The sequence below is a fragment of the Argiope bruennichi genome, chromosome 7 (assembly GCF_947563725.1).
Source record: "Argiope bruennichi chromosome 7, qqArgBrue1.1, whole genome shotgun sequence".
NCBI lineage: Eukaryota > Metazoa > Arthropoda > Arachnida > Araneae > Araneidae > Argiope > Argiope bruennichi.
Window position 1 is genome coordinate 93,614,256 of NC_079157.1, and position 24,096 is coordinate 93,638,351.

A 24,096-nucleotide genomic window follows, 5' to 3' on the forward strand; every position below is an offset into this window, starting at 1 on the left:
GATCACGTGATATCTTTTTTTTTTTTTTTCATTGTTGAAAGCTAAGGAAGGATTTTGTTCAAAGAATCGGTTATATATATTTTTTAAATAGTGCTATGACTTTATGGGGAGGGTTTTATCAGAAAAGTTCATGCAAACGATAAACGAAGCTTAGCCAAGATAGTTAAAATAACACGACTTTAATGTCAGACTATTTGATGAAATCATGAACAGAGTTATATTTGAATTCAGACAAACTGATTTTTATAACAAATACCTTGCGAACCAACTGAAGTACTAGTTAAACAATAAAATAAGGAGATATTTTTATAAAAAGTACTGAGATATTAAATACTTAGAATTATTACATAAAGAAAACGAATCGATCACAATTGTCACATGCCTTGACACAAGGGATGACACTTTTCTTGGCAACACCTTTATTATGGATGGATTATTATTATTATATCTTAGGGATTAAATGGTTGATGGCTATTTACATATTTATAATTAAATTTCAATTAAAATTTAAACTCATTTCTCGGAGTTCCTACTGACACACATTCTTACTGGTGTCTGCCTCCAACTCCTCCTCTCTCTTCACTTCATCTCCTTTCAGCCTTGAGGCCGAAACAGCTATGTGGAGGTTGGAGACATGACTGCAATGATAAAATATGTTGTGTCTGATCGTTACGTGACTTTCATCTACTTTCAGTACATGAGGCAAACGTAAACCTGGTTTTATACTGAACCTAATAATGAGTATTTTTTTCATTCTGGAAGATGCGAGGTCAAACTCTTCCTCAAAGGCAACTTCTCATGATGATTGTCAAGACTGAATTATAGTCGCAAACAAAATTTCCGTAAATTGTAAAATTTTGTAATCAAAAGCTTATTTTTAAAAATGAGTTCATTGGTATGTTGTGAATTAATTTGTTATAAAAAAATATTTTTAATGACTTACTATTATATTCAAATTCTAAATGAAAGTAACTTGTTGTATTGCTTGTGATTTCATTTGGGAAATGTTTAAATGCATCTACATGCATTACTGTTTGTGCAGAACGAAGTTAAATTTCTCCTTGAATTTAAATTTTTAACGAGACAGTTCATGGACAAAAATTTTTAAATTCAATATTTCATTATTAGAAAATTTGAAACTTATGTTTTTCGAATAATGAAATTTAATTCGAAAATGCTTGCATTTCAATAGTATCGTGTAACTCGAGCACATTTCACATTGGTCAATTCAAAATACGGTTAGGCTGTAGGATAAAAAAAAATCTTAGTTTGTTCGCATTGTTATGGCTGACCGCACGAATCAATCCAGAAATGCGCAAGAAGCAAAAATTTTAGAACATAAAAGGAATATGAGCGTTTAATCAATAAAGAATATTTGTTACAATCGCAGTTTTTACCCAATTTCAATGAAATTTGGTACGTCCGCTTTCCAAGAAGAAGATTACTTTCAATTTTGAATCAATTACTAACAATTTTGCAAGACCAATCAGTGCTTTGAGTAATTATAAACTTTTCAAAGCATTGACTGTTTTTAGATATATCATCCAAAAAAAAAAAAAAAACTAGTAAAAATAAATTCTGCACTATTTTGAAACTGCTACATTACAGTAAATTTTCTTACTTGAACCATGAAGCTTTTACGGCCGAAGTTTATTAAAGTTATTTACAAGAAAATTAAGACCTTACAAAACGAAGTACAACCACACCATACAACGTTCAAGTTACTGCACTGTCCACTTGCATGCTTTTCGAATAATTTCCTAGGCGATTGTCCGAGTAGTCCTTGATGTTGTTTTAATGTACCGCTTTTATCCCTGTACAACTCGAGCCTTCTAATTATAACGTCTTTTTAAATTTAGTTTTGATGCAAAAATTAGTGTTTTTATTGTTACGATGAAATCAAAATTTCGTTTTTCCATCCAAACCCTTCCATTGCGACTTTTGCCAACAGTGAGAATTGCTGTCCCAAAAATTGCTTTCTTCGAACATTCACTCCAAAAGAGGATTTGCCTTTTAATGCGTACGCGCAGCGATTCGTAGTAAACTGGTTCTACTAAATTATTTGTCTGATCAAACAACGTTAAATTTAAAATAAGTGCACTCCCTGTTAATTGCATTTTAAGAGGACAATATTCTAGTAAAGAGTCCCTAAATGGGCTAGTATAATATTTAATTGAATTTTACTGGATATTATATAGGACAAATACAGCTAAAAAAAAGAATTTCGCATTTTTACTTTCGCGTATACGAAGCGTGAAGTACTGTAATCGTTAAAAAAAAAATAAAAAAAAATCGAACTTGAGATTTCGAGGAATCTGAACGTTTCTGAACATCCCTAGTTCGAGGAACATGTTTTTGAAGCTGTCTCTCTTTGGTAAAGAAGTGAAATAAGAGTTGGGCTAAATAGGTGAAATTTGGTATTCTTCTTTCTACCAAATTTTGAACAAAATCCGCCCAAAAGAAGTCTGTATATCTGACTGTTTGAATATATTTTAACACGATAGAAAGTGAAGAGATCTAGATAAATGAAATTCGATACACAGTTTTAGGATCCATAGTATAGACATCGAATTCTGAGCCAATTCCAACAAAGGGTTGACTACCTATCAGTCTGTATTTTCAAAAACGTATAAACCTGGTAACTGAAAAAGACAGTGAAATATATAAAATTTGTTAGATTTTAAGGCTATAATTGCAGTTCAATGTCAAATTTTGATTCAATCGCTTGGGGAAAACGCTTCTAAAATATAAATTCGATTTTCGGATCATTTAACTTCATGCCAGGAATTCATCACCAAAAAAACTGCCCAATGATGACACGATAGATTCCATGCCAAAGGTTAAAATTTTGAAGTTATTGTACGCCAATATTATGGAACGCATTCTCTGGGACAATGCATTTATCAGAGAGTTTTTTGGAGATCACTCCCACCGGTTTGTCCATTTTCATAATTAGTAGAAACAGATAACGGAAGAAAGTATGCTATGGATCCGCTAAATTGGAAAAAAGGAAGATTGTGGACAAAATCAATAATCATATGAAATTTTATTCGAATAGCAAAATTTTTAAAACGGACTAAGAGACGTAAAATTTTCCCTAATCCATCATTTCATACTGTCCCGAAAATTTGCGATTGTGAATTTTTAAAATTCCTAATAATATTTAAAGATATATTATTACGAATAGATATAACTTAAATAATTATTTTCCACTTTTTACTTGTGTATGCTATTTTACACTAACTCCTAGGCATGGAGCCACCTTTCGATTCCGTAAGTTTTAAATCAATTGCGAACTTTGTACCGAACAAACAAGAAAGCATATTCATATTGGATTGTCATTCAGTTCTGAACCATGTTTCAAGTCTCAATCTTATCAGGAAGTTAGTCTCCGAGGCGTGGTGACTAAAAAATACATTTTTCGAGTTGTCTATTTGGAAACATAACCAAAAATGCTTTGGACATGGTTGATAAAAATTGGTAAGGAAGATCTGTGACGCCTAGGGGCTTCCCTCTCAAATTGAATAATATTTAGGCTTAAGTTCAGTTACTGAATTCCATGAGTGGCAATATTAATTGCTTTTTGCCAACCAATTTGAAATTTTAGAGAAGAAAATTGTACAAGTTATATGTGAAAAAAGCTCAGATAAACTGAAAATACTTGCGATTTCCTAATAATTTTGCATATTACAGTTTCAAGAGTTATATGATAAACGTATTACCTGATACTGTTACAGTTTTAAAATTCATATGTATATATTAACTTTCGATTCAATACCAATTAACACCTTACGTGCAGGGAGTAACCCTAGGTAACATGAGATCTTGTACCTAGGGCCATTTGTGGGATTTCTTAAATGCTTTAAAGAATTTTTTTTTTAAGTTGATTCCAAGTTAAGTAATTAGTATAACCATGTGTACATGTCCGTTTTACAATTTCAAATCGGTCAATAATTCATCCAGATGTTTGGTTTGTTGGCTATACTGCGCAATTCATCCCGAGGAAGTGTCTATCCGATACAATCTAACACGATAATTACAAAATAAAGAGAGTAACAGCTATAAAATTTGGTAAATATTTATCATATAAATTGCAAAAATGTACCAAATTCGGAATTATCTATCTATTAAGAGGTAATAATCTGCCGATCAGTACTTTCGCATGAATATAAGCGCTATTCCCAAAAATGCAACGACTTAAATATGCAAGAGTTCGTATGAGTTTTTGTAACCAACTTAGAGACTGTCATTTTTCTTCAAACGTTTATTTCAATCGAGCAGGGAAAAAAGCCCAAAAAAGAAATCGAATATTCTTGTGCTTACGTAATAACAGCAACCCAATTAGGCTCTTCTGTATCATTTGTTCAGTAATGGGTATGACGTTACTACATTTTGTAGAACATGTCAGAAACTTTTTCACATACTCTAATATACTGAATTAATTAAATATCCTAAAATATTTTGGTTTAATTAAATTTTTAAAGCGTTCCAAATGTACTTCTGAATAACTAATAATAGATCTACGAAATATTGGCAAGTTTCTGGCTAAGTTTTTGTATGATCTGAATTTTGACCGAAAACAACACTGAATAATTCGATGTTGCTCAGTGCAATGATTCATTTAAAGAAGACAAATTTTAATTTCCTTAAAATCATCGAATACGAAAAAGAAATGCTTAACAGCAATTTTAACGATTTCAGCTGAGGGGTTTTAACATTTTGCTGTTCGGTTCTCTGCAACACACAATACGGGAATCTCTATTAATAAACTGAATAACTAATCTGAAAATGAAATTAAACATCATGCTAATGATTTATTTTTGGTTAATTGCGCAGCAATTTTATGAAAGTGTCAAATGCTTTTGCATTTACCCTAGGTATTTATGATTAACTATTAAAATTCTTAGAAAGAAACAGATTGGAACCCACTCAATTATACCTCTTAAAACTGCTTGACATTATTTTTTTACCAATTTATTTCGCTAATAAACTAATACGTTTTAAAGCGAGCTGCTTTGTGCCTCTAGGAAGCTACCTAATCGGAAATATACCACTGGATCTATAGATGTATATATGGGGTGGATATTGAAATGTAAGTTTCTCGCTTTTAAATAATAAAAAAATAGAGTTTAACATTTTTCCGCTTTTTATATTTAAAAAAAAAATCTGTTAACTTGAAAGAACTGTAAGATAGGTCAATTAGGCCGATGAATTTTAAAAGAAACACTATTTTGATGTAAATATTCATTTTTTAAAAATTTACTTTTACATGAAATATAATTTTGGTGAAGTGCAGATCAGAAATTTTTAACTTATTTCGAAAAATTCTGATTTTATCATAGGGGAACATAGAAACTGAGTAGAGGCGCTTGAAGAGGATATTAAAAAAAATGCTTTTTTAGGGGGGGCATGCATTCCAACAGAAGAGTATCATTCGAAAACAAATACCATTTTAAACGTTTGAGTGCTTTTCTAAACAAAACCGTCGAGAATTAAATTTTGACATTTTGCCTCGCTTATTAAAGTGAATTTATTTTACGATAATTTCTATTTAATATTTTCCGAGAATCCATGGCCAATAAAAAATCTTTTATAGTGCCAAATGAAATGGCAGAATTCCTTGAAAAAAACTGTAGACATTTTCCGATCAAATAAAATCCTTTAAAAAATTCAGATATTGATCTGAAATTTTATCAATTATTACTTTCTAATAGTGTTATAAAATATCTTCGGAATTGCGATTACATTTGTAAGAAAAAAAAATTATTCTTTAAACTTATTAGATATGATTCGGTTAACACATTTCATTATGATGCGAGATACAGTAAAAAAAATAGGATTTTTTTTTGCAACGAAAATTTTGATGAAAACATAATAGAATCGACCTACTTGCAATCAAAAATTGATTAATATGATTCAAGTACAATTTGATAAAATCTTACGAAACATTGACTAAAATCTCACATAAATTTAATGCATAAAATTAATGCATGGCCAAATTAATGAAATCAACAAAATAGATACGATGAGCTTCACCCCCCCACACACACACTGTGATACTATTCAGAGATTAATACAGTTCAATTAGATCATTCCATTAAATCATTTTAATTGCATGCAGATTTTATCATTGCGCTGAAATTTAGATTAGATGCGCCTGCAATTGATAAGACCACAGTTTTTTTTTCTTACGATCGAAAACGGTTGAATTTTGTTTTCAACTATTTAAGATTTTAACCTTCATGGCCTGTAATTAATGAATTTGTTATTAATTTCGGTATTTACGTTTTATATCATTCTGTGTTCGCTTGTTTAAAATAAGTGGCACAGCAATTTGGTATTTTGCAAGTTAACGAAGCGGTTATTTTCATCTGTGAAATCCGATATTGCAATGCAAATAAAATAATTAAGTTATTTTAAAATTTTTATAAAATAATTTATTTACTTGTGAACTTTGTTGTGCTTAACGTAAGCATTGTTAATAAAAATAAAAATGTAATGAATTACTCGTTTTATAATTTTTATATCAACTATAATAATGAACTTCTTTCTAGATAACGGTTTTATGCTCCGTTAAACCGGTATCCAACAAATAAGGCTGAAAAGAAATGTCTATCGGTCGATAAACTTGAGCATATCGAATAATTTTAAATAAATTCCAAATTCAGTTTGCTAAAATTAACTGGATACTCGAATTGAATTGTCAATTGCGGCCAATTATTTTTCTCGTCAACTTAATTAACAAACTTTACCTTTTAGTGAGCTCCATTCAAAAAATGCAAAAGACTGAGATATTCATACAACGAGGGCCATAACTGAGGTGTAATTAGCATCTTATTTTAACACATGGAACTATAATAATAAGATACACGCTCAGTATGCGAAGATTGCCGCTAGTGCGGGGAAACCTAAAAATTTAGGTTTGATGTAATTCATAGATTTTAAATTAAAAAATTGTGCCATCTTTCGAAATTTATAAAAATCTTTTTCAAATATAATTTTACAAACGATACATCATTCAAAATGGCGAAGAAGCGCATACAACCTAGGAATACAAAGGGTGTAGTTTTAAAGAATAAACGACGATTTAAAGTGCTCCCCCCCCGGTAAATTAATTTGTACTTCAACTAAGAATTACAAATTTTAGGGACATCAAACGTTCTTTTGCTGCTGATTTAATCTTCATAACTATAGCCATAATTATTAGAACAAAAGGCATGGAGAGGAATCAGCCCTATTATGATTTCGAATAGACCGTCAAAATTCCAATGCGCGCAGTTAAGATTACAAGTTCATTTTTGAAACATATTCGATTTCTAATAAATATTAGATACAGACTGTCTGTTTTCATCGAAAGTGGCGACAAACCGATTGTTAACAGTTTCACTGCTGAAGTCAAGAGCGAAAAGAAAGTCACTATCTTATAAGAGTAATCGGACCTTACTTTTACTTTTTTTGATAAGCGATTCATCAAAATTCTAACTCAAAATTTTGAAGATTTTTCCCGCTTTAGTCCTCTCCTATTTCAAATAACAGTTTCGGAGAACCTTTGTTAATGACAAGGTTGACCGAAAAACGGTTCGAGCTATACGAATGAAATTTGGTTTAAGGTTTTTACATCAAACTAATTTTTATTCCCATCGAGCGAATTCTATTTACGTGATATTTCTCTCCAGGTGTGCCGTTCGTATATAATTTTTCCGAAACAAAGAGATTTAAATGAATAAATTTCGGTACACAGATTTAAAATTTATAATGCAGACACTTACCACCTCCAACAATAGTAGATTGGCAGTTGGTCGATCTACAATATATTTTGAGAATCGTGTAAATTCGATACTCAAAAACCCAATGGCTGAAATAGTCAAATGTTGTATGCGATATTTTTAACTACTATTGTAGCTGCGTCAAGTTTTGTTTTAGTTGGTTTGTAATAACGCGCATGAAGCACATATTCGATTTCCGGATACAATTAACCGCCTGCCAGAGATGAATTTCCAAAAAACCAGCCAAGCATCACACCATTTATTCAGTAAAAATGCTAAATTCTCGGCAATAGTTAATATTTCATAATTATTGAAATCAGTGTCATGCAAGACGTTTTCCACAATTTGAGAAATACTAGATGAATTAAAATTCAATTAGAGGTTGCATTATTATTTTTATAAAAAATTCAATGAAATTAAGTAGATGAGATAAGTCATTAAGAACAGTTTCAGCTCTTATACATCTCCTACGTAGTTAAAATTAAAAATTTTGGTTCGGATTTTTATTTTCAATTTCAGCTTTCGTATTAAATAATTTTGAAATATAATTGATAGTTGCACGTTATAAGTTATTTTAAACCAACATGCCTTACATAGTTGAAGGTGAATAAATGGCTATTATTCTTACGTAAATTTAGATTTAACCCTAATGAGTGATCTGGTATTTTCAAAACTGCTAATTTTAATGTGCGAAATTTTATTCAAAACTAAATAGCAAATGTTTTTCTAAATTTCCTTTTACACTTTTAACTTTTCCTTTTAAAAAGAATTTTATTTTAAAAGAGGAGTTATATCCAAAATCTTTACATTGAAATCTATAAATATTTTACTACAGATATCTAGTATGATAGCCAAGTGTGTCCGGGGTGTAATGTAAATGAAAGAACACAAAGAACAACGCGCAACTACTGACCCCACATGAGTCGCATACCAGCTCATAAAACGGCGTCTGGATGCGAGAGATGCGGGTTCATGAAAGACGTTGGTTGCTAAACGCCTCCTCTCCCCTCTTTTCTGCGGGAGGAGGATGAAATATTTTCTTCTTTCATAAGATACAGAAAACCAAAAATACCATTCAAACAGCAAAAATTGAATGTAAGCACTTTTAAAAGATTTGATAATGTCCAAAGTCTTTGTCAGCTGCAAATCCAAATTACTTAGTTCATGCAGAGATCATATACGAGTTCTCTTTGCAGAAATCATGTCTAAGAGGGAAAGGAAGCGGCAGTCTTAAAGAGCTCGCCAATAATGTTCCAGGAAGATGGGCAAGCGCTGCAGTCTCTCCTTTCCCGACTTCAGCAGGAGTACTTGATTACTGCAAAGGTCAGGCCATATCTTTGCAGAACTGTCCTTCTTCCAACAGGAGTTACAGTCTTCCTGTTTCAGTGCTTTCCAAGGTTCCGTTGCATTCCTACTGCCACCGGTCCAGTCGCATTCCATCCACTCCGTCGTATTTGTAAAAAAAGTTAAAAACAATTGGTATTAAAAAAAGTTAAGACAATAATATACTGACAAATAGAAGAAAACAACAATAACAGATTTGCTTTATTAGTACGGTATTTATAGATGGTAATTACAGATGCAGCGTAACCACTTGCCACGACGTACCACGAACGGAATGTTTTGCCACAGAATCACCAACAGCACGCTGCACCAATCAGCAGTCAATTAATTGTCAAAATAAAAATGATGCTCGCGTCCCGTTTGATTAAGGTTGTTTGCCGGGGGAGAGCATTTAAATTATTATTATTATTATTATGAGATTAATGAAATCTATCCGATCTATCCTGTTCCGATTTCATTAAGATATCGGATACTTTAAATTGCGACGCCGCTGTGAGTTATAAATGGTTAACCGTTTTATAACCGAACGACTATATATCGGTGCGAAAGCGATGACATTTTTCGTTTTTGTAAAATAGTTCAGATTTTTTCATTTACTCACACATATATAAAAATATATCTGTAATAAAAAGAAAATCAATTTAAATTTCAAATGTACTATTTCTTAAGAATAGCAGCATTCACTATATATCCTTTGGAACTATCTTAAATTATTTTATTAGTATTTTTCTTTAAAAAAAAATTCTAGAGCTGAAACTTTTATGGCGAATTATTTTTACTTACTTAATAGAATATATTCTTGCATTGTTAATAGAATATGCAATCCTTTGGGACAAAGAAAGTTGACACTGTTCATTCTAGCTCAAAGTAAGGAAGGAACATAAAATTTTTAATTGAATAATTTGCCTTTTTTACTTTCTCTTATAAGAAGTATACATAAAATATTATAATCGTCAAAAAATTTCAAAAATGGAAATTTCGAAGAATCTACACGTTTCAGATCTTCGAGTTCGAATGGCACATTTTTGGCATTATGCCTGTCTATAACAAAGATATTCAAAAATTTGAGCTAGATAGATTAAATTTGGTTTTTTTTAAATTTCAAATTTATAGATTTCTATCAAATTTTGAGCAAAATCGGTTCAGAAGAAGTCTGTCCGGCTGTTCAAATTAAGTTAACAAAATAAATAGAAAAAATTGGAGAGATCTTGATGGACAAATTTTAATATACAAATTTAGTATCTATATTATACACACCCATCAAATTTTGAACCTAATCTAACAAGGGGGTTACCACCTATCTGTACTTTCAGAAACATCTAAAATGCAGCATAATAGCATAAAAAATGCAGCGAGTTAATTAGATCAAAATTGGTACAGCCATCAACAACAACAATGGAATATCTCTGTTACTTATTATCGCATCGTTACAAAATTATTGCCGATGGAAATGGCTTAAAGTGATAGATAAACAGATGAATCGAATTAATTATCCTATTTAATTAACTTTCTCGAACTATTACCTAACTACTCGAATTTACTTTATCTCAAAGTTTCTTTTCATTCCGGAAATCGAAATTTTTTAATAACTCGATTCAGTCGGTCTTTTTGTGCATGTGTATAAAATCTCGTTTCGAAATTCGTAGTAGTTCTTGAGATACACTTCATTTTCTTTTCTGGAATTCTGCCCCAAAAGAACCAAGCCAACGAGGACCATATATTAAGCAAATCCCAGCTTGTCAAAAGCAAATTTTTTTGTTTTTATTCACAGAAATTTCGGAAGAATAAAACCGATTCAGATTTATCCTTGATACGAGTATCATCTTTCCAAAATATTTTTTTTTTATTTAAATATTGAAATTTTTCTATAACTTTTAAAATGAATTCGTCCTTTATCCCTTTTAGTTTATCCAGCCCTAACAATTAACATACATCTTCATTTTTATATCAATGTTTAAAGCATTTTTTTAATCGCTGATTCCTGAGATGTGAATACCGTAAAGACATTTAAGCCAATGAGATGATCGGTGTTTATTAAAGGGGGGGGAGCATTTTATTTTCAGGCGGAAACGATTGTTCATTTGGATAGAAGTCATTCAGAGAAATATTTCATTATAATAAAATATTACAAAGAATTTAACAATACTTTTATAATTTCAGACTCTCAACAAGTGTTAAATATGTAATCGTTTATCTTTTGATTAATAACAAAATTTTAAATTACGAATGTATTACGTCATTGAACGTTCATTATCGGTATGAAATTCCACTTATCTAATTATAAAATTGCAAGACATTTATTTGTAGTAATAAAACCATATTTGAAATAAATATTTTTTTTACTTGTCGGTATAACAGTTATATAATAGTTATACAGGGTAAAGAGTTATTGTCTTTAAATAAACTAGCCATTAGATTTCTGCGAGTTTTCGCATTTCAGTCTATTCTGAATCCGAAAGAAAAAGCATATTTGTATTACATTCGCCAGTCTGTATGCATGCCAACTCAAAACTGGAACGTGCTGGAAGGATTCAATTAGTTGTACGTTTTACACATTAAATTAAATGAAGTTTTAAATGAAATCATTTAAAACAATATCTTACTACATAAATCAGTGCAAATAAATAAAAAATGCTAGATAGATGCAGTGCAAAGCTTAATCATCAGACTTGTTAATCTGTGTCAAATATAAAATTCCAGACCTATTAGAAAACGATTCGATTAATTAATACACGTACACTTTTCTTTATCGAGCTTTTGACTCAATCAGGATGAGTCTTAAAAGGTATACAAGAATGAAGGCAATAAACGAAGAAGATTAACAGAAGCATATTTTTATAGCATACGGAAAGAGTTGTGAAGCTAAAAAGTAGTCAGTTCGTTCGAAGTATCATTTAGCCCATCAAGACTTTTCAAGTCCTTTATGACATTCATATTTATAAACAGAGATAGATGAGAATTATGAGAATCACTCATTGACACATTAAAAAATAGTACAATAAAGAGCTACTATAAGAATGACAAAGAGATCGCCATTTTTCTGCTACGCAACGGCTAATACAATCAAAGCAAATACAAACGAGTTGAACCCAGCACATTATGCTATAAATTCTCGAACTAAAGGAACAAACAGGGTTGCCATTCAAATCTGGAAAAAAATTCCCTGTGTTTTCCTTATCTGCATACACAATACAAGAGGAAATGCGCAAACATAATGCCTAATATGCAATAGAATAATACCCATAATTTTAATGAGTGGGAAAAGCAAAAAGGAGCATCAATTTAGCATTACTCGAAGTAATACATTAAAAAGTTTCCATTTACATACAGAAAAAAAAAAACGATTGCTCTTTATTCATTGCTTAGAATTTAACAAGACACTTTATATATTAAGGGCGGATATTAATTACCTCTAGTGTTCGCTAACTGTAACACAGAATTAAAGTCTTCGATTAAATACAATAAAAAGTAACGTATTTGCTCTCATGATACATGTCATTTTATAATTAACTGCTTAACTGGTTTGCCCGAGTGCCATGCGTGCATCGATTTATAGAATTTTGATAGTTGTAAGCAAAAAATAAACCATTCTTAACGATTATAATTCAATATTAAAATTACTTCGAATACATAGGTAAGTCAAATATTCAATGGATTTCCATTTGAATCAAAATAAGAAAATATTCCCAAAATAGAAGGTGTCATCTTATTAGATAGTAAAGAAAATAAAACAGTTAAGGGGTTAATAAACAAAAAAAAGCATTAGAAAGTAAGATTATTATTGCCATTTCATATATATTTGGGCATCCATTTCTGCAGCTTCTGCAGATTTTTCGGTCATTAGTTTCGCTTTTTCATCTAACAATTTCATTTGTAATGCTGCTTAGTGTTTGTTGGACTGCTCTTTTTCCTTCCTTTGCACTTTTTTCTGATTTTCTAAAACTGCTAAATAACTCGCGAAGGCTAGTTGAGTATACTGAAGTAATTTTTTTTTTTTTAAAAATTGGAAGATTTAAAACATCTCCATAAAAATTATGACATGCATAATTTCTTAGACCAGTTAAAGAGTCTTTCAGATTTTCAATAAGCATATCCTTATTGATACTAAATCCACTTTTGTCATGCGACAACACAAAATTTATTTTTACTACTTCCCAAATATAGGAAATTATTTTAACACAGGAGATATGAGAGTAGAAATCGTCTAAACGAAAATTTTCATTAAATGAATCAAGCCGTTCTTTGATTCACTTTTTAATTCATTCGGAAAAATTTCCAATTCGATCTTGGCACGTTTTCAATATGACGGGGAAATTTGTGATTTGGAATAAAGAAGTTGAAGCAAATCAACCATTCATTTTTTCCCATAATAGTGCAATGCTCTGCTCTTCAATAACTGTGGATTTGAACAAGATGCAAATTTGAAAACCAAAAAAATTCCTCGACATGTATTCAAATACTATTATTATTTAGTATTCTTCATTGATATAAAACACTCTGTTAAACAGCCTCTTTTTTCAGCTTCAACAGCTACATTAGCAATTAAATAGCTTATACCACTACTGTTTTGAAGAAACCTATCAATTTCCCTCCCACGAGTCGTTTCCATCGACATCAAATTTGTGGAAATACAATAATAAAAAACAATTTAGAGTTCTCTCCCCCCTCTTTTTTTTGTTAATGGCTATACACAATTTTGTGACTGCGAATGCACTTTTGGATCAAATTTTGATTTCGATCGGTTGAAAAAAACGCGTCTAAAACACGAATTTGATTTTGGAATATTATATACCTCCAGACAGGGTTAAATCGCCAGCACAATCTTCAAGAATTACTTTATACATTCAGTACAAATTTTAAATTCATATCAGTATTTCGAAACTGTTTTTCAATGCCAGGCATTCCATGTAAATTTATAATAATTTTTCTTCCAAAAATTAAATTTTAATTCGAGAATTAGAAATATAAAAACAGTTATTTTTGCATAAAAATAGAATCATTAAAATTGTTGTAAATCGAGAAGTTATTTTAAAATAATTTTGAAAGTAAAAAACACTAGCTTAGGATCAAACCCGGGTCTCGTGACCGCTTTACCGAGTGCGTTACCCAATCGCTCAGCACTGGTGACATTATTAGTATATAGGCTATACTAAAAATTTGAGGTACATTTTCTCGAAATGGGCTGGCTACTGCGTTTTAATAAATGAATAGCCAAAATGAATATTACCATTATTATACTAAATCTCATCTCAAACTCATTTTTCCAACCCGCGCGCTCCCCTAATAAAATACAAATTCTATTTTTGGGCATTATTAGAGATTTCGGAAAGATCAGAGATTAGAGATGGCCGAAAAAGTCAACAAGGATTACAAGTGAGTGAAACTGCTTTCATCAAAGATATACACTTAGCAACTATAGTTCGCTCATGCCATACAAGATATTCCCAAGCGTATCCAAGATCCAGAATTTTATGCGAGTTGAGGGAGACAACTCTATTAAAGAGCATGAGAGAAAGTTTTGGGAAGATCATCCCCGCTGATTAATAATAAAGATAGAAGACGTTTGGTTTTAAAAATATTTTAACCAACACATTTATAAGATCAAAAGTATAAGTAAATATGAAGATTCTAAATCACTGAAAGAAAGGTTCATTTACCGATGATCATTCGACAGATTAACATAATCTGGTTAAAAGAATAGTATAAAATAATATGAGCGATAATGGAACATATCATCAAGAAATTTCAAAAATTTAGAGAAATAAATAAAAAAAAAAAATTAACTTTTTCATATGCCTAGACAAAACTTTGTAATAGCATTTGACCAGGAAAATTCACTGGAATTTCCTGTGTTTAGACCTTAAAGTTGAAAAAGACAAAATCTTGTTCACCTGCTTGTGAAAATAGAAATTAAACAATGGTGCGAGTTAGAAAGATGAAATTTCATAGAGGTGTGTACACCAAATAATGTAATCTATACTAATAATAAAGCTCATTGTTGGCCCTCTACATGCTAGACCGCTCGACCTACCAAATTTCGCATGTGTATACCTTGGAGGCCGGAAATGTGTACCTCGGAGTGATTTTTTTAAAATTTTTAATTAGAATTTTAATTAAAAATTAAGCAAAGTTTCAGTGTTTTGTCACTATAACTTCCGAAAATATTACAGCATAAAATTAATTTTTACATCAAGTTAAAGCTCAAAAAATTATCTTTTTAATGATACCAATGCTTTAACCTATAAATTAAGTTTCGAATTTTAAAGGAATTTTAAAAAAATATTTTAACCGTATTTTTCAACATTACATTTCGCACAAAATAAAAATAAATTTTAATCTGCACGAGCACATGAATGGGAAAAAATTAGTTTTTATCCACGCATTGCCATCACATTTACAAAAGCTGTGATTAAAAAAATTATTACTACTGCAAATTAAGTCTAGAAAAATCTAATTTTCAGCACGTGACTGTATGAAATACAATAAATAGGAAATGTGATATTTTCTGAATGAAAGACAAGTTTTCTATGATCATTAGCAATAACTAGATTAATAATTCAATAAATCTGCTTTATTTAAGGTAAACATGGTTTAATATATACAGAATATCCATTCAAAATCTTCAGTAATAGGCATACATATATTTAGTACGTCTGACTATGTATAGTCATAGGCAGTTTCAGTTGTAAATCTCTTCAGTAATAGGCATACATACTATTTAGTAGTGTTAAAATGGTCTAAATGAAGTAAATAATTATATTTTATATAACTTGAGTCAATAAATGCACTGATGAATTACGAGTTTTAAATTCTTTTATACTCTGCTTTGTGAGTCATGTTTAACAAAACAGTCTTGAGACATTAATATTATAAATAAAAAGAGTTGAACCAATCAACTAAATCAATAATTAAAATTGTCTGATTTATGAAGATTTGAATCTCACTGTACAATTAAAACGGGCGATTTTAGACCACTTCATTGACTATCTACAAAAATATTTTAAATGGAAAGGATTGCACTCCAATCAACTTAATCTGTGAATAAAACTGGCTGATTTATGAAAAATATATATAAATATATAAAAGTGTAATTTTCAACATGTGTTTGTATGAAGTGAAAAATTTGAAATATGATATTTTCTTATAAATGGAGAAAAAGTGTTCTATGATTTTTTGTAATATCTATATTATTAATTCAATAAACAGTTTGATTTAAGGCGAACAGGGTTAATATATATATATTGGATAATCACTCTAATCAGCGAACATCAGCTAATTTGAGGCATACATCTGCAAATAAAATAGTCAAAACAAAATTATATTTTATGTAACTTGAGTCAATAAATGTTCTGATGAATTAAGGATTTTAAATTTTTGCATAGGTCCCCTGCCTTTTGAATCATATTTAACAAAATATTCTTGAGACAACAATATTTTAAATAAAAATTGTTGAACTTCAATGAATTAAATCAATTACTAAAACTGACTAATTTATGAAATTTGAATATCACTCCTCTACAAAACCTGACGATTTTAGACCACTTCATCGACCGTCTCAAAGAAGATGCGCCAATCATCTGCCAGGACTTCTGGACAGTAATTGGCCTATAATTACGGAAGTGCTGATTGTTCTAAAATTGATTTAGAAAAACTGAATAAATCCGTAAGATTTGATTGCAGAAGATAGAAACATTTATTTATTTAAAAGCTGAATACTATATCGCAGAATATGATTCCTCAGGACAAAAGGGCTACGTAGAGTTTAAGCTTCTTAATTTTTTCGTAAGAATATTGACTGAAATAAAATATTTTTATCTGCATCATAATAAATGATGTAAATATTTAAATCATTATAAATGATGTAAATGATAATTTTAAATATTTTGAAAATAAAACTAAAAACTGAATTTTACGAGGAATCAGAAAAATTTGTTGAATAATTATTTAAGATTTTATATAAATTACGAAAATTTTTCTGCAGTGCACATACAAATTCAATGCCGTAGAACTCTGCTTTCAATTTTCCTTTTTAAAAAAATACATGGTTGGTTTCAGTAAAGCTTTTATATTAATTGCAGTTTAACATTTCCACGTTAATTAAAAATTGAAATTTTATGGGCGCTGACAGAAAATTAAAGAGAGAAATAAGTACTACAATGAACAGAACTGTTTAAGGCCTATATAATAGTATGACTGAATTATATAACTATCAAAATCTGAAACTTAAAAATATTTTACAGAAAAATCTATTAAGAGATGAAGTTATATAAAATAATTTATTGAAAATGTAAGCGATCATTAATACTGGCGAACCGGCTGATCGCCAAAAGCGGCTAGTATTTAATAAGAGAAGTCATATCATTGTATTCACGTGCACGAAGTCAAATTGAATAATAAGACTTAAACATCAGTGTTAAACTTTGGGGGTCACCTTTGTCAAATGGTTGCCTGCCTGTAGCCAAAGTATTTAGACGCGATTGCTTAGAAATGCAACGTGCTGATAAAAAATTTTGGTATATTGAAACCAAAATTGTAACCCTGTATCGATTTAATAAGTTAGTCTAGTATAGGAATTGCAATACCGGGATACCGAATATCGGTATTTGGAGCCATTTATACAATTTTGTAATAGCGGTATTCACAAGTTTAAATACCCGTTTTTCGGTATTTACTAGAAATTTTTTAAAGTGTCTCCACTATATTATCAAGGATAGCCATCATAGCAAAATAATATACGTTTTTTTTATGTCTCCCTAATGGGCGAAAATAATTAGCTAATTAATGGCTTAATTAACTGCTTAAATCTCAATTAGCGAAACATGTATTATCCCTGAAAGAAGATATTGTAACCATAACGACTGTTGGAGCAACAGTTATGAAAAAAGTTGGAAAGTTGATTGGTGCAAATCAGCAATTGTGCTATGCACATGGAATTCAATTAGGAGTAATAGATGTATTGTACCAAAAAAATAAAGAACGGAAGAATCCAAATACTGTGCATATAGAAACTTCGGATTCCAACTTTGAAGAGAGTAAGAGTGAGAGTGATATTGACAATGAAGATAATGACAATATAATTGTTGAAGAAGATATTGATAGTGAGGATGAAATATTAATCCATGAAGAATTGCTTCTTATAATTTATGAAGTTCAAAAAATCGTTGAGATATTTAAACGTTCCTCTATAAAAAATGATTTACTCCTAATGATGGAACGATTTTTGAAACTGAGAAATCCTATCCAAAAAGCAATAATCGACTTAATTGTGCAAATTAATTTTTCAGATAGTGAATTCGAATTAATATCCAGAACTGTATCAGCTCTACTTCCAATAAAACTGACTATTGAGACATTATGTCAGAGAGATTCTAATTTATTAACAGCTAATGCAACAATAAATTTTAGGTTGCAGTCACTGACAGAACAGCATACATCACTATCTGAAGAATTATATATTATATTGAAAAATCGCACAGAAGAAAGGCATACCGAAATAAAAAATGTCTTATAGTATTTACATAATTATTATGATTTTGAATGAAAAAGAAGAACAGAAAATAACCAATTCAAATCTGATTAAGTTTAGAGTAAATTTTCTTAAAATTTTTTACCCACAAACCTATCTACATTCAGAAGAATTCGGTTCAGTTATCGAAGATTATGATGTCACTACTGTCGATAGTGAAAAGGAATTGTCTCTTGAACAAAAATTCGAATTAGCGATAAATAAAAAAATGTCAACGGACCAAAATACAATGCAGAAATCAGCTATATCCAAAACCATCCGACGAGAAATCGATTTATTTGAAGATGAGGTATTTACAGGTAAATACTTGTAAAAAGTATATCGCGCATCGCTAGCAGTACCACCAACTAGCGTAGATGCCGAAAGAGCGTTTTTGACAGCTGGTAATTTTTGCACAAAATTACTTTTCAGGCTTAATGATAGAACAATTGATGCATTATGTTTTTTTATTATCAAATTTCAAAAAATTTTAATAGTACCACAGACTGAATAGTGATATTTACACTTTTTTTATGATTTAAATAAATACGATGTTCCCTTACTTTTTTGCGACTCTTTATATACTGTTATAATTTATAAGTTACAAATTATTTTTGTGATATTTACACTCTCCAACAAAACTGGCAAATAAAAAAAAGAAACATCTGTGTTTTCTTTCTTTTTCCAAAATTTCTAATACCGGTATTAAAACCGGTATCCCGGTATTAAGATCTAAAAAATACCGAATACCGGTATTTAAATTTTGGTTCGGTATTGCAATCCCTATCTAGTACGTTTTTTGGTCCATTTTTGTACAATGAAGTAAACATTTTTTTATATTTTTATATATTAATTTGTTTTTCGAATTTTTAAGGAGGAAGTGTAATGAGGGAGTTCCCCTTTCTTTAGAGGTTTGTACTTCACGGTTCTTTGTTCCTGAAGGTCAAAGTCATACTAATTAATCGAAGTTTTTTTAATTCTTCTATTTTGCCTAATGAACTGCAATGGATTATAAATGTGCTCCAGTTCGAAACACGGCTTCTTGCTTCTGCGACATAAAAAAAATTAAGATAAATTTTATTCACTTCAGTCTTGTGATAACTGGTTGCCATTACTTAATTTCAGTCTTAATTTGTAATTTATTGACCAATTGTCTAGACTTCTTTTAGTTATACCATCTAAATCTGAACATTTCAGGAAAAAATAAAATCACATTTGAGGAACAGAAAACTTACTACAAACAATAGAGCAATTTCAATAAATATAAACTGGTTTCCTTCTTAATAGCTTGATTTTTTAAAAAAAATTAATATGCAGGGCAAAAATGTGCGAATATCTGATTTTCATTTATAAACAGGCCGTTATTCATACCCTTATTTGTAATCTGTTATGTCAAATCTAATTCGCAGATATTTAAATCATACGAAATCTAAATCATTGATGTTTAAATTGTATTTAACAGTTCATAAAGATACATAACTTGCAGAAAAAGACAATAACATATTTATAAATATTGAAAGATGATAAATGACGATTTTTTTTAAACTGCATTTCAAAAATAATTTTTTAAGTAAGAAATGCTATTTTTATATCCACTGATTAATTAATTTTATAAGATAGGAAATTCTACTTTACAAAATTTGCAGTTTTAAAAAATTATTCGACAGTCCTTATATAATGACATTTGAAACTCGTTTTTGACGACGAGTCCAAAGATGGAAAAAATTACAAATAATGTAGTTTCTTCGTATTTATTTCAAAAATTATTAAATATTTAGAATTCCAATACTTTAGTAGCTTTGTTGAGAATAATTAGTTTAGTAGCAATGCTACAGCTTTGCTTGAGAGATTTGACCACTTCACAATTCACTTTTTGTAAAATCATGTTTAAAAATTGGTTAAAAAAATTAAATTTCTGAATTTCATTCATTTGTGTCATAAATTTACCCCCTTTTAATGAACAAAATAATCTGAAAAACGCTTTTCTAGATACCGCCAAAAGTTTTTATGATTCATTTCAACACTGGAAGCGTCACTTTTTAAAAATATTTAAACTTCGAAATTTTGAAAAAATTGTTATGAACAGAGGGAAAATTGAGATATTAACAATGTTAATCAATCCAGTTTATCCATTCGTCTAGCTAAACAAATGTGTCTTCTTTGGACCATTTCCGTCGACAGCTGTTTTATGAAGATATAATGATAAATAATCGCCCGTCATTTAAATAACAGAAATTGCACATATCGTCGTGCATAATCACGAGAATTACAGACGATTGAAATTTGAAGATGCAATATGTCGATGAGGATTGATATAAGACAGAAGATGCCAACAATTTTCATACGTAAAAAATAATAAATTTGTAATCGTGTAAGATTATTATTCTCAATACATCGCAATAGGATTTTTTTTTCATTTTATACACTCTAAGAGCAACTTCAAAGCTGCAATCTACATGCTAAAATCGACTGCTATTTCATTCATGACAAACTATTCACAATGAAAATTTTTGAAAGAACTGTGATTCTTTTTCACAAAAAAGTATTAAAGAGCATTGAAATGTTTTTTTTTAATTGCATCCGAGCCGGAATCGCCATTACACTGAGAGAAAGCATCACAATGAGAAAATTGTCTGGACGAAATAACAAAATTAAATATATTTCCTATTATTTAAAAGAAATATAATTTAAAGAAGCAATTTTATTTGATTCACCTCTGTCCTAAAAGTAAAAGAGTCATTTTATACTTACAAAAACAGTATTGCATTAAAATTTTAATCAGTAATTCGTGAATTGATGAAATTTTAAATTCGTTTTCGCATGCGCAGGAAATAAATGTAAGATAATTTCGCATCCAAAAAATTAATACTAAACTCGTTATTTAATATTTTGATGCTTGATTTTTTTTGTTCTGTTTATGATTATATATAATAATTTTAATTACTATAGATTAATCTTATGAAATATGAGACTGAAAGAAATTGTTATTATAGGAGTCGATAAATAAAAATCCTAGATTGTCACAAGAAGAAAGTTATCCTTCATATTTAAATCGGGACTATTAATAAATTATGACAATCGGGTGAATTTTTTCTTACTTTGATTTCATACTTTTTTGTCACTGACAAATATTTATATATTCTTAAAAATTACAATAATTTGGATTGCAATTTCTGGATTGTTTGATTCAAGAAAAGTATGATCAGTAAACAACTGAATGCTGCCGGCATTTTGAAATTTGTGAATGTGCCTCCAAAAGCATTATTTTAGGGAAAATATTGCAAACATGATGTAACAAGAAAACTACTCGAAGGATTGATCTAAAATTTTACATATCCCATAAATAAAAGAGTCTCGTCCTTCGATTTATACAAAAATTTATTATATACATATTTGAGCAGTTACGGGGCTAAAAAGAAGACACTTTTGAACACTAACTCCGATGTATTTCATCTCAGAAGTCATAATATGTACAATAAATAGTGGTAAAAAATACATCAGTCTACATCGCTACACAAGAGCAAAAGATACCAACATTTTTCCCTCGGTGATTTTATGCTATGAGATTTGATAGGGATTTCTTTGACACGTGTCGATTTAGGTGAGGGAATTTAGGCATCTTTAGAAGTATGTGTTAAGCATTAAGGATTTTTATACCTTCGCTCAGAGCTTGATAATTGCTCAAATTACAGTTTTGCACAGCGCAAGTAGAATTAAATAAAGTAGGAATTGGATCAGGAAATAAGATAACATTTTAGAATGAAGTTAATATAGGTTAAATTAAGATAAAAATTAAGGAAATAATTGGGATCATATATTATACATATACACCATGCTTGGTAGTTCTAGGTCTATCGATCTAGCCTGCAGCGCGTCAATAGACACACACGTAAGTGCGTATTTTTATTATCAGTAAAGATTATTATGGCTGCAAAGTGTATTGAAATTTTAAATATATATGTGGCACATCAAGAAAAATGATTTAAAAAACAGTGCGGATATCATTGGAAATTCTGGAGATTATGAAAATATTTGCAATAACGAGGTTCCTTAAGCAAGTGTTACATACAAGGTACTAATTATGTCAAGTGTAGTTGTATTTATACTACCCATTTTAGCGCAACACGAGGATTATTTTGGAATGAGCCTCACAATATTGAACAGTGATCAGATGATGAAGACGACACTTGAACCAGCACTTATACTCTAAACTTCCGGTCCAAATAAACGGAAGGATGCATTGATTTAACATGTACCAAACCCGCTTTAATAGCTTCTTGTTCGATGTAATTGGGTTTCGAATCTGGTCAATCAAATTGAATCTAGCGGTCTGGAACCTTCCCATCCCGAAGTAAAGACTTTACCACCAAGCCACGGTGGCTCATAAATTTCAAAATTCAACAGCATGTTTGGTAGAAGGATTTTAAGTTGTAGCTTATACAGAATGCGTCATGTTATATAAATGCATATTACATTATGCTGAATGTCTGACTAAGCCTTGCATATATTTTATATATCGACTTACCGTCTTCACAGAAATAAACTATTTTCTAAAAATAAATATGTATTAATTTGTGTGTTTAAGATATTTTTCAAATCATACAGGGGAAAAATCATTTTAACATATTGAGTATTAATAAATCTTCAAACTAGTCAAAACCTTCCTCCCAGTTGGAAACAACTTATAAAGAAGTTGCAATCGATTTAAATAAAATTCGTTAGACACGATTCCTCTCACTAAATTTCATTTGTTGTCTTCAGAATTGAGTAGAGACCTTCCTACTCACCTTATGATTGGAACATTTTAAATATTGAAGCTAAAGCATCCTTAAAACACACACAATATAAATATTACTTACCTTCAAAAGGGGAAATAAATTATGCATCAGCTAAATTTCACAATTAATACTCGAAGAATTCGTAACAGAATCACATTCTCAAATATACAATGCAAACATGACTTTTAACGCAGTTACCGAACTGCACATGTATAAACATAAGGATATTCTCCTTCTAAACAATGTCAGGGTCGTACTTGTGTCGCTCCAACGTTCTTCTCGTGTCGTTGGAGTGGATTCCATTCGACGCGACATTCCCCGGGGAGAGACGCACAGATCCCGCATTGCTGGTCAAGCAACGATTTCTATTCCTGCAACACGGTTTACCGAGTGGGAAAGAGTGAAAATTTGATATTGCACTTAATTTGGGAATTCGAACGATATATATTTTTATAACAACCTATTCCTTATATTCTATTACATAGCAGATTACTTTAGTGATTGGTATACATGTAAAAATATGGAACACCCATCAGCGGCAAATGTAAGGCAAGACGTAAAAGCCATGCAGATTTCCAGAATGGATTGAAAGTTATTCACTAACATTCGACTGGACAATGTATTTTGGTGCAAACCCTCTCCTTAGGTATTTTATTAGCACTGATGGTGGGGGAGAGGGGTGTTTACTTTGCCTCCGAGAAAT